The sequence below is a fragment of the Sinohyriopsis cumingii genome, chromosome 1 (assembly GCF_028554795.1).
Source record: "Sinohyriopsis cumingii isolate HCF-2022 chromosome 1, ASM2855479v2, whole genome shotgun sequence".
Classification (NCBI taxonomy): Eukaryota; Metazoa; Mollusca; class Bivalvia; order Unionida; family Unionidae; genus Sinohyriopsis; species Sinohyriopsis cumingii.
In genome coordinates this window covers 20635728-20648703 of record NC_142961.1, presented here as the reverse complement: position 1 = coordinate 20648703, position 12976 = coordinate 20635728, and the positions used below count along the sequence as shown (strand labels likewise).

The window sequence follows — 12976 nt, the reverse complement described above, 5'->3', positions numbered from 1 at the left end:
CAGCAGAGGGGATGGACCCGACCCATGGATTTTTCAATAACGACCCCGCCACGGAAACTGTTTCAGATTTATTGAAGTAACCCAAGTTGTCAGTGCAAACTCAACGAGTTTGTCCCTGGAAACTCTTCGAGTTTTCGGGGGACATTTTTTTTTGTCCTGTATTCTGAATAGAAGGGTTTATTTCGTCGAAATAAGCCCTCTATCGAGGAATAGTTTCCTGGAGGGGTTTATTGTGCAAAAAGTTTCGGTCTGTACAGCCCCTCTGCTGCTGCATCGGCCTGTTAAGTATACACTGTTTTGCAGAATTGTCATCTAGGAAAAATGCTTGTGTTTGCACTGTGAGCATCACATTGCGTCAAAAATGACCTTCGGACATGAAAATTGCAGGTAGAAATCTAGGGTTGAGGTGCATAAACTTCTTCTGATATGAACTGTCATTGACTTCTTTGGTCAGGTGAATAATATTGTTATGCTTTGTTTTAATATAGTATCCAAAAATATGGACCTTTTTGACCTCACTTGTGTATTTAATACTTTTATGATTCTTTATACTAAGTCGCTGATTGCAGCATTAAATTTGTACATAAAAACTGGCCCTGCTCCGCTTAGTAGCTGTGTAGTAGGAACCGGGCTAGGTGAATTATACGAATCTGATCGGAAAATCGCCCGGCTATTTCAGTCACATTATATGAGGTAGTATTAGTCAGTCTGCTGTTGTTTGATGATTCGTTGCAGCAGAGCACACCACTTATGCTATGGCAGCATAAGTCTAACAATGTACCGATTGTGACTTGTCTTCTTCCGCTGTCATAATTGCTATATGTCAATGAAAGTAGTCCAGAATATAGTTCACATTTTCTGTGAGCCACAGCCGATGTATCATGGTCAATTGACGGAAAAGCCCGAACTTTTTCGATGGCGCGGGATCATATTTTTGTCTTTCAGAGATAGCCGAAATTGACCGAATGGCCGTTTTACGTTAGGGATTAAAGAAAGAATGCTAATTTTAGCAACATAAACGTGGCTTTAAATTCTGTGGCTATTGATTGGATTAGTTGTGGAAGTTGATTCTGTGGCACTTAGTTCTTTGTCTGAATATTGGTAAGTTTTGTACTGTTTGTTTAAGCCAGTCATTTTAGGCATTCGAATTTTATGTACGATTCCGAAAACATAGACGGTGTCGTAAATAAATCGTTGCAGATCGTGAGAATCGGCATATCAGCTGTCAAAAGTATACAACCGAACCACAAGCGAACCGGTACAAGCGTCTGTTTTTAGCGTAGAAGCTATTTGACAAAGAATAGATGGTATACTCTGTTATTTCACAATAAATTTCTATTTGAGTTTTAGAACACCATTCTATAATGAAGGATACAGGTTCATGCATGACTACTGGAAAGACATCTTTGTTAACCTGGAGTCATCCATTTTGACGCATTTGCTTTCACCTCTTCGTAAATATACTTATACATACTGGTGCCTTTGATATTTTGGGAAACATTAGTTATTTTAGCAAATTATGCATATCAGCTGATATTGACGTATTTCCTTGTGATGGTTTGGAATGGTTTCAACCAGACGATCCCTTGCCTGACAATTTGTGTGTTAGGCTGCTTGTTTTGACGCACTTCATGAGTCAGCTTTTTGTGACACCGGTTACATGTGCTCCAATAAAAATATATTGCATAACAACATGAATAGAAACAATAAAACGTAGATTTGTAGAAAAAACGACGTAAAGAAACTTGATTTAGCATTCCTAAAGCATTGCTTTGATGTTTATAACAGTTTTGGTTTTGTGAGAAAACTTATTTAAGAAGCCTCGAGAATCAGCTTGGGAAAAAATTGTGATGGCATTATAATGAAATTGTTTACGCCTAATTAAAAAGTATAAGCTAATCTTTTTTAAGGAAAAATGAGCAGTGTCATTATGCAGGACATGTATTGTTTTGGTAATTCAAACCTGTCTTGTATCCTTCACAACTTGAATGTATAAGTTCGGTAATTCAGAACTGTCTTGCATCCTTCACAACTTGAATGTACCAGTTTGGTAATTCAGAACTGTCTTGCATCCTTCACAACTTTAATGTACCAGTTTGGTAATTCAGAACTGTCTTGCATCCTTCACAACTTTAATGTACCAGTTTGGTAATTCAGAACTCTTGCATACTTGAATGTACTGTTTGGGAACTTAAGAATTGTCTTGCATCCTTCAAAACTCATTTTACTTGAAGTGCATATATTGTTATGAGTCTGTGCTCTCAAAATAAGTAACAGAAAAGAGAGAAAGACAACAAGCTTTGTAAAATTTAACATATAATTTATTTCCCAAAAATACAAAGTGAGATTGAGAAAAAAGAACTTACGGTATATTGTGAATTAAATCCTAAAATAATTCCAGAATTACAGACACAAGTGACAAGCCCTATTAATTTAAAGTCCTAAATAAAACACAGTACAAGTCCAGAAGTAATCAAGATACTTAAGGCAATGACATTTCTGTTATAGCTTATAGAGTTTTGATGTGTCAACAGTCTTTTGTTGAATCACAGTAATATAATTGCAGGTTTGAATTCAGAATAGATTCCAGTGAATATCTTTCTCCAAGAATTTTTAGAGCACTTTTATATTAACAGATAATAGTCACTTGAATTCAATAATTTGAATATAAAGATTTCATTCAACTGGGCACAACATAATACAACTTGAAAGCGCTAGATGTTAAGGCACAAGTGACCAAGTCCTGACAGTTGCAGCATTATATAGTTCTCTACTTGACCTCAGGTCACAATTGGTATCTTCACAAAAAAAAACCATTACCAAATAGCAAATAATCTTCTAGAATGATCCTGATATTTACAAAACAATAACCTGGAATGTATATAATTCATTTACAAAATTCCAAAACTTTGACCCAAATAAACATATTTACTTCTATTAATAATACTGATTTTAAACCCATACATAAAGAGAATAATTTAGCTATGTATTAAGCAGAATTGAACTCAGTTTTGGACAAGGTCAAGTCCAACATACAGTGTTACATTACAATAGCATGTAATGAAATAAATTAAAAAAAACGTAACAAACAAACAATTAAATTAAATATATTTAACAATAATCAGAGAGAAAAGACAAAATTACAGGACAAAGCTTTAAATTAAATTTATTACATTTCTTACCACGGTCTACAAGTTAAGAAAATTTTATGGGTAAAATAACTAGATTATCTTAAAGGATGATTGAAAACTTACTTTTAATGTTGGGGTTCTTAGGGATCTGAGCTTCCAGGTCAAACATGCATGAAAGTGTCAAAGGATGCACCCTTTCTCCCTGTTGAGTCCCAGTGACTTGCATCATTTTCTCTTGGGGCACTCCCCATTTTTTACTTATGTCATGTGTGGCTAATCCATGGTATTGCTGCAGGCAGGATTTAAGGAAATGGACATGGAGCAAGTGTGGTTAATTAACAGTTAATCCTTCATCACTGTGAACAGGATTGCCCCCTCAGAAGACTGCTCTGATAAGACTTCAAAGAAAGAGGTGCTCTTTTACTGAGTGTCGACATAAGCACTTACAATTGTTTGGCAGATAAACGATTGCTCTTGTTGTTGAAATGGTCTGTAAATTTATTTAGTGGTAATGCAAATTAAAATCAGGAAAGGAATCTAAGCTTTCTCAGAGTTTGATACGACATTATTATCAAATCATCTGCATGCCATAATAATAATAACTGCTTAATAATTATGTGATTTAGCCTAGAGCACAACAGTATCAGCATATACTTGTTTAAAAGGTTGCAAAAATGTCAACTCAAAAAAATGAGTGGGCAAATTCTGTTGTCATTTTTGAGGAAATGGACATTTGATCAAAATGACACTTTTTCTAACAAAAGCAAAAGATTGGCCATACTTCAAGTCTTGAGCAGATGTATTCATGTACATGTCATAAGTAGATGTCTGCATGTACATGTCATAAGTAGATGTCTGCATGTGCATGTCTTGAGTAGATGTCTGCATGTACATGTCTTGAGTAGATGTCTGCATGTACATGTCTTTAGTAGATGTCTGCATGTACATGTCTTGAGGAGATATCTGCATGTACATGTCTTGAGTAGATGTCTGCATGTACGTCTTGAGGAGATGTCTGCATGTACATGTCTTGAGTAGATGTCTGCATGTAGATATCTTGAGTAGATGTCTGCATGTACATGTCTTGAGTAGATGTCTGCATGTACATGTCTTGAGTAGATGTCTGCATTTACATGTCTTGAGTAGATGTCTGCATGTACATGTACATTTCTTAAGTAGATGTCTGCATGTACATGTCTTGAGTAGATGTATGCATGTACATGTCTTGAGTAGATGTCTGCATGTACATGTCTTAAGTAGATGTCTTGAGTAGATGTCTGAATGTACATGTCTTGAGTAGACATGTCTGCATGTACATGTGTTGAGTAGATGTCTTCATGTACATGTGTTGAGTAGATGTCTTGAGTTGATGTCTGCATGTACATGTCTTGAGGAGATGTCTGCATGTACATGTCTTGAGTAGATGTCTGCATGTAGATATCTTGAGTAGATGTCTGCATGTACATGTCTTGAGTAGATGTCTGCATGTACATGTCTTGAGTAGATGTCTGCATTTACATGTCTTGAGTAGATGTCTGCATGTACATGTACATGTCTTAAGTAGATGTCTGCATGTACATGTCTTGAGTAGATGTCTGCATGTACATGTCTTAAGTAGATGTCTTGAGTAGATGTCTGCATGTACATGTCTTGAGTAGATGTCTGCATGTACATGTCTTGAGTAGACATGTCTGCATGTAGATGTCTTGAGATGCCTGCATGTACATGTCTTGAGGAGATGTCTGCATGTACATGTATGAACAATATGAAGCTTGATTCTTTTAGCTCATCTGGCCATAAGAAACATTGGGCTTATAGTTCCTGTGTGTCCTCTGCCAACTATTGTTACTATGAAATCTGTATTTCAGATTCTGTTTAATTTGAACTTGGAATATGGTTTTATGTCATCAAACTTTTCTTTACTGCACCTTGTATGACTTAATCATTTAAGTGGGATCGGATGGTGGGGTGGGGTGGGGTAAGAATAACAGGGTTTTGCTTATACCTAGCCCCATCTGCTTTCCATATTATGAAATGGTTAGTACCTTGATAACCTCTCATTATATTACCATTTCCATGGCACTCTTTGCTTTTTCTACATAAGCTATTTTTTCTTTTTCAGATGAGTTGGCACTTGTAATGGGAGTATTGATTCAACTAATCTGACAGGGTACAAAGACAGGGAAACTTGAAATTGACTGTGACCTGCCTAAATTAGTGTTTCCTCTTCCTACAGGCTGGGAAACCTGAAATTGACTGTGACCTGCCTAAATTAGTGTTTCCTCTTCCTACAGGCTGGGAAACCTGAAATTGACTGTGACCTGCCTAAATTAGTGTTTCCTCTTCCTACAGGCTGGGAAACCTGAAATTGACTGTGACCTGCCTAAATTAGTGTTTCCTCTTCCTACAGGTATGTTTACTGAAATTATAGGTCATCACTACCATATATATATATATATATATATATATATATATATATATATATATATATATATATATATATATGCCAGACTGCCATTACACATGGCTTGAACCTACTTGATTATGTTGGTGTCATTCTGTATATTTGAGGGAGAGACAAGTTTATTATTTGCAAATACAGTGTGATGAGGTCTGAGACTATTATTCTGTGTGCAGAGGACAAAAGTTTTCAGCATTTTCTAAACAGATTTCACATAAATAATGTCATAAATAATGTTGTGATAAAATTCATTTGTTTTTCATGTGAGTGGCTGGACAAAGGTGTAATTGTTTGGCAGGAGTAAATGCAACATTGTGGTCATCAGTATTGTTACAGTTCTTTGTTAAGTGGCAAAACTTTAAAAAATAGTTTTCTTTATTCAGTTGCAGTATACCAATACTAGAGTCCAAATGTTAGTACCTTTATGTACCAGGAATTTTTGTCTTACCTGAGTTAGCACATAGCATTATCAGTTACTGCCAGGATATACCATAGAGTAAGATGAGAACCTTGTCTGAGTAATATGGTCCTGAATGTTAAGAATCGTGGAATATAATAATGGTCATCTTGGTAAATCAGTTATGTTTAACCTAGAGTGACATAACTTGTAATTTAACAGTGAAGTTTAACCTAGAATGACATAACATGTAATTTAACAGTGAAGTTTAACCTAGAGTGACATAACTTGTAATTTAACAGTGAAGTTTGACCTAGAGTGACATATCATGTAATTTAACAGTTAAGTTTGACCTAGAGTGACATAACATGTAATTTAACAATGAAGTTTAACCTAGAGTGACATAACATGTAATTTAACAGTTAAGTTTAACCTAGAGTGACATGACATGTAATTTAATGGTTAGAGTGAAATAACATGTAATTTAACTGACATAACATGTAATTTAACATGGTCAGTTTAACCTAGAGTGACATAACATGTAATTTAACAGTTAAGTTTAACCTCGAGACATAACGTGTAATTTAAGTGAAGTTTAACCTAGAGTGACATAATATGTAATTTAACAGTGAAGTTTAACCTAGAGTGACATAACATGTAATTTAACAGTTAAGTTTAACCTAGAGTGACATAACATGTAATTTAACAGTTAAGTTTAACCTAGAGTGACATAACTTGTAATTTAACAGTTAAGTTTAACCTAGAATGACATAACATGTAATTTAGCAGTTAAGTTTAACTTATAGTGACATAACGTGTAATTTAACAGTTAAGTTTAACCTAGAGTGACATAATGTGTAATTTAACAGTTAAGTTTAACCTAGAGTGACATAACTTGTAATTTAACAGTTAAGTTTAACCTAGAATGACATAACATGTAATTTAACAGTCAAGTTTAACCTAGAATGACATAACATGTAATTTAACAGTTAAGTTTAACCTAGAGTGACATAACATGTAATTTAACAGTTATGTTTAACCTAGAGTGAGATAACATGTAATTTAACAGGGTCAGTTTAACTATATTATCATTAGGCAAAGGTGTAATCATATTTTGCATCTGATCAGTACACTGTACTGTTAACATCACATGCTACAGCATCATCAGACAAATGAGGCAGTCTGATTAGAGCCAACATTAGATAGAATTAAAAGCTGATATTCTTTTTTTAATCCAGATTATTTGATATAATCCTTCATCTGAAGGAGGTGAAATATACAAAATTATCCTTATGGCAACAGTGTTCTTCCTGGGCCAGTAAGGTGTGGGTGGGATTCCGTATAGCTTCATGTTTGTTCCACTGTTTCTCCTACACCTTCTTAGCTCTACTGGATCTTGATTAATCTCGCCTTGTCCCTTCATTGCTCCATAACACATTTTGAAGGTTGATCTTTCACACCACAAAAATTTACTTTGTAAGACTTCAACAGTCAGTATTAAAGCTCTGTTTATATAATATACAGGGGCCCCGAGTGGCAAAGTGGTCTAAAGCGCTCTTCGTTACGGATCACTGCCATCTCACCTCTGTCTGCGGCGGTTCGAGTCTAAGATTCAGCCAATGTGGGCATGTGAGAAAGCTTGCCAGTAGCTTCTCGTGGGTCGGTGGTTCTTTCCGGGGTTTTCCGGGTTCTTCCTCCACCATTAATACTGGCCGCCATGTATAGCCTATCATGCTGAAAAAATGGCGTTAAACCCCACAACAACAATATAATATACAGGGATTTTGTTTGGTCCAGCTGAATTTTGGGCAAATTAATTGATTAAAGATTTTTGTCCTTCTACTTCTAAAATGTTTAATATGTTGTACTTTCATGACAATGCCAATTTCATATACCTAAGTAAGTCACTTTTGTCACTTTATGTCACTGTTCATCTGCTCCAGTGGCCTGGTGGTTAGAGTGTCTGCTTTGGATGTGGGAGATCGTGGGTTCGATCCTCAGCCAAGTCATACCAAAGACTTATAAAAAATTGTACTAACAGCTGCCTCTCTTGGCGCTCAGCATTAAGAGGTTAGTGTTAGGACTGGTTGGCCTGGTGTCAGGATAATGTGACTGGGTGGGTCATCATGCTACATGTCTGCGGCGTGATACCCCAGTGCCTGACATCACTATAAACTGCCATACAGCAGACATTTAGCGATATGACTGAAAAATCGTTAAAGCTATGTTAAAAGTCCGAATCACACACATACTCAAACAGAAGTCCCATGTTAAAAAGGGTGTGGATGTAGCCTCAAAAAAGGATTAGAGGGCAAGGGGTTTAGACTCAAACAGAAATCCCATGTTAAAAGGGGTGTGGATTGTAGCCTCAGAAAAGGATTAGAGGGCAAGGGGTTTAGACTCAAACAGAAATCCCATGTTAAAAGGGGTGTGGATTGTAGCCTCAATAAAGGATTAGAGGGCAAGGAGTTTAGACTCAAACAGAAATCCCATGTTAAAAGGGGTGTGGATTGTAGCCTCAGAAAAGGCTTAGAGGGCAAGGAGTTTAGACTCAAACAGAAATCCCATGTTAAAAGGGGTGTGGATTGTAGCCTCAGAAAAGGATTAGAGGGCAAGGAGTTTAGACTCAAACAGAAATCCCATGTTAAAAGGGGTGTGGATTGTAGCCTCAGAAAAGGATTAGAGGGCAAGGAGTTTAGACTCAAACATAACTCCCATGTTCAAAGGGGTGTGGATTGTAGCCTCAAAAAAGGATTAGAGGGCAAGGAGTTTAGACTCAAACAGAAATCCCATGTTAAAAGGGGCGTGGATTGTAGCCTCATAAAAGGATTCTCATGTTAAAGAGGGCAAGGACTCAAACAGGAATGCCATGTTAAAAAGGGTGTGGATTCTAGACTCAAACAGGAATGCCATGTTAAAAAGGGTGTGGATTCTAGACTCAAACAGGAATGCCATTTAAAAAAGGGTGTGGATTCTAGACTCAGACAGGAATGCCATGTTAAAAAGGAAGAGGATTTCTAAACTCAAACAGGAATCTCGTATTAAAAAGGGTATAGATTGTAGCCTCAAATAGAAATCCCATTTTAAAAATGGTCAGGATTCTAGTCTCAGACAGGAATCTCAGGTTAAAAAGGGTATACGTTATAGCCTCAGAATGGGAAATCTCATTTTAAAAGTGTATGGATTCCAGCCTCAAGATGGGAAATTCTGTTAACATTTTTTCCACAGGTTCAACAGTAAGGATCTAACTGGTGGAAAATGTAACACTGTAACAAAATGAGTCTATCTTATGGGAAATACAACAATGTATCATTATGGGTATGTCTGGCAGAAAATTAACATGCTGTCTGGCCTCTGACAGAAATCTAATGTTAAAATGCCCATAGGTTTAATATGTGTGGGTCTCTGTGACCTCTAATGTGAAGTGTAATGCTTACATTGATGTGCACACTCTGGGCATCTATGGGAATCCTGTGTTAAAAAGTTCTATCAGTTATAGCAACAAAGGTTACAAAATGTCATAGGTTCAATATTATGGTTCCATTTGATGGAAAATATAGTTCTGCAACATTATGGGTTTGATTGGTCTCTTATACTTTTTTTATAGGGATATAACAAATTGGCTATAACATTTGATATCAAATATGGCACTCTAACCTCAAACATAACAATCTAGACCAAACAGGAATCTGACATGGAGAAATGTCACTTGAGAGTCTTTGAGATTTGAACATGGGAATGCTACTTAGGGGTTTTATCTGAAATTGTTTTCTTTATGGTACAAATTCCCTAGTGCAACAAATTTATATTTAAAAAAAAAGTTTGTATTATTCTTTCACTATGCAACAAATTCACATTTAACATATTAACCCCTGGAGGTTTTTGTCGTTTTTGCCTGAAATTCAAGTAGGAAACATACTGCCTAGTTGTGTTAGAAACATCGTTTTTCATTGGCTATTTGGCTCACACATGAGCAGAAGGGTAAAAGTTGGAGTTCTTTTTTCTTTGCTTAACGGACCCATTATTTTCGTATCGAGACCACTTTTTATTCCAAATGCCCATCTTATCCTAATTTTGCAAAGGTTCATCTGTCTGTTTGCAGTTCATACTGGTCTGCCTTAGATCTGAGACCAAAAAGTCTAAAATCCAGACACAAAATCGGATTCTGACCACAGGCGAATTTTGGGTAGAAAAACTTCAGGTCCAAAAAAATGAGGTTTTTGCATGTATTTTGTAGTGCAATTAAAAATTCCAGATTAGTTGGTCTCACTGTAGAGCTACATCTGTCTACCTTTCTCTAATACCACCCACTTTAGTGTATCATACATGACCTTGACGCTACAGAGTTCGGCAGTAGGCTACTACCTCCTGCCACATAAACTCATCACCAGGGGTTAATGTGTTAAGAAAGTTTTTGTTCAAGTTTTAAAAAAAAACAGTATGGATAAGATATTCATATAAACACAGATATAATTTTATAATGGCAAGATCTGGTTTTGTTTCATCTGGCAGTTGAGTATTATATTATAGGGCTATATTTAGTTATTTAAGGTGGTATTTATCTCAACTTAAAAAGTGAAAATATATTGGTATATAATTCTGAAAGTTCTTTTGATAAATTTAATAACTGTATGTCTACAATAGAGGGGTACATCTTTATTTACTGTTAAATTTATTGGCTGTAATTTCTGAATAATAGTGTTATATACAGCCAGTCAGTCCCAAGTGGGGTTTGGTTTGGCAGTTGAAACAAAAGAAGCATTATAATGGGATTGTGAATTTGTATTCTTACAATAAATCAATGATAGCAAGTTGCCCTTAATAGTCAAACATTTAGTTTCATAACCATTTTGTTGTCACATTTCAAGCTTGCTTAGTTAAGTAGGTGTAACATGCTTAAAATAGAGTTAAGTAGTTAGTTAAATTTGGAATTAATTAGCTCATAAGGACAAATTTTACAAGTAATTTCCCACTTAATATAACTTTTTGGGAAATTCAAATATACATTAAAAGTTGTAAAGAAGTGTGTTTGGAAAGCAGATATATGGTGATAATCTGGTTATATAGAATTTAGGTTTTGTGCACTTTGGTATGTAGACCAGGTTAGATAAAGGTCTGCAGCTAACACATCAGACCCTAAGTTGTTTAGAAAAGGTCTTCACGGAATACTTTCACTTAAGTGTAAGGTACAGTCAAACACAGTACAGGTGAGTCAGCATGTGGAACTATAAGTATTAGAGTTTAATTAAATGTGGAAAAGAAAAACCTTCTCTTGCATAATTCCCTCAAGCACATTTATATCAGATTAGGTGATATAAGAAATATCTCTTTCTTTCCAAGAGTTCTACATGGGTTCTGAAAAGGTCTGTGTATGTCTGTCTTCCACAAAAACCAAAACTTAAACCACTTACCCTCCTGTGTATAAACCACTTACCCCTCCTGTGTGACATTAAGTACTTTTGTGGGTAACAGGTTTTATTTTTATGTTCTAAAATATTCACTGCTTTGTGAGGTCACATTTGGAAAGAGATGAAAGATTGTAAGGTGCATATGCAACACCAAAACATCAGAAACTAGATGATTACAGGAAAGAGCAAGATTGTAAAGAGGGGAAAGTGCCACAACTCTTACAAATATATGCAGCTGAAGTATGACAAAGAAAAGGATGTGTTGTGAACTTTCTGTATTCAGAGATGTATAAAAGTGTTTGGGCTACTTTTACTTGGATCAATGATAAAAATCCCATTTTTAAACCCAGTACCAATCATCATTCAGGGTCAGATTCTACATATCAAATTGTACCATGATACATAATGGAATGACCTCTAGTGAGAAAACTACCTGCCTTAAGAGACCAATTTCATAGCAGATGAATACAAGACAGTTGTGATATTACAGTTGGATCATACCATGCTGACAACAATGATGTGTCTCTGATTTTACTCCAGTTGCCTTTTCTTGTGCCATAAAACACCAAACCAAATTAAAAAAGTGATTTTTCCAAATTTTACTGTAACAATGATGAAGTAGTTGTAAAAAGTAGCAGATTGATGGTTGGCTGTGATGACAGTAGCTGAAAACTCTTTCAGAATAAGGTCTATATTCAGGAATGATGGAATGATAGAAACTTTTCTGAGCACAAAATATTTTATAATGAATGTTTACAAGTTTAATAATCCAATAAACCTTGTTTAGCAGACACTTCTCTTTAAAAAGCACCTAATCTAAACTTGTTTTTAAAATCTCATTTTGTAAATTCCATTACAATTTAACCTTGCTATAAAGATAATTTTTCCACAGAGGACAGAATCTTTGAGTTTCCATTATGGACAGGTTTTCTTTGTGTAAGTATGAAACAGTTATCTGCTTTTGTGGCTGATCAGATAGGGTGACCTGATTGTCATAGATATTGTGTATGTACATACATGTGCATTTTGGTTGTCCTGAAATAACCTTACATTATCTGGTCAAATACATGTCCAAAATTTAATGTGATTGACCTATTAACTTTTCTCTGCTTACATATATGCATTGGCAGATCATATATCCATTGGCAGATTATATGCATTGGCAGATCATATATCCATTGGCAGATCATATATCCATTGGCAGATCAGATTCTTTAAAAACTTTTTCAGGCTTCTTCTTTAGCAATAAGACTAGTGGCTCAAAAGTTTACTGGAGACTTTGAATAACTAATGACTAGTATATATATTATTTGTGTAATGACAGATGGTTTGCAGTGTAGATGTAATTGGCACAGGAAGTGGTTTATTATAATCTCGGTTAAGTTGACAGTTATCTATAGGCCATATTGTTAGAGAACTTCTTATGTTATAAAATATGTGTATGAATGTTATTTAATGTGTAATTAACTGTAGCTGTGTTGAACTTTCAAGTTTTTATTTTCATGGAATTAATTTTGTGCTCGCATACCATTTTTTAAAAATATAGACATCCTCAAGGGCTGAAAACAATTCCCATTCT

General features: G+C 35.4%; 1 protein-coding gene across 4 annotated transcripts in view; it reads left to right on the top strand.

The window, feature by feature from the left end:
• The first annotated feature begins 879 nt into the window (after positions 1 to 879).
• The window catches only part of LOC149806525 (TLC domain-containing protein 4-B-like), a 93607-nt gene continuing 81510 nt past the window's right edge, over positions 880 to 12976 (top strand). Inside the window, exons 1-2 of one of the 4 annotated variants that reach the window (XM_089954192.1) lie at positions 880 to 1101; positions 5254 to 5367. The gene's annotated coding sequence lies outside the window, so the exon portion shown is untranslated. Of the gene's footprint in view, positions 1102 to 1198; positions 1308 to 5253; positions 5542 to 12976 lie in introns of those variants that run through there. The other 3 variants (XM_089954190.1, XM_089954188.1, XM_089954189.1) reach the window with 3 other exon arrangements.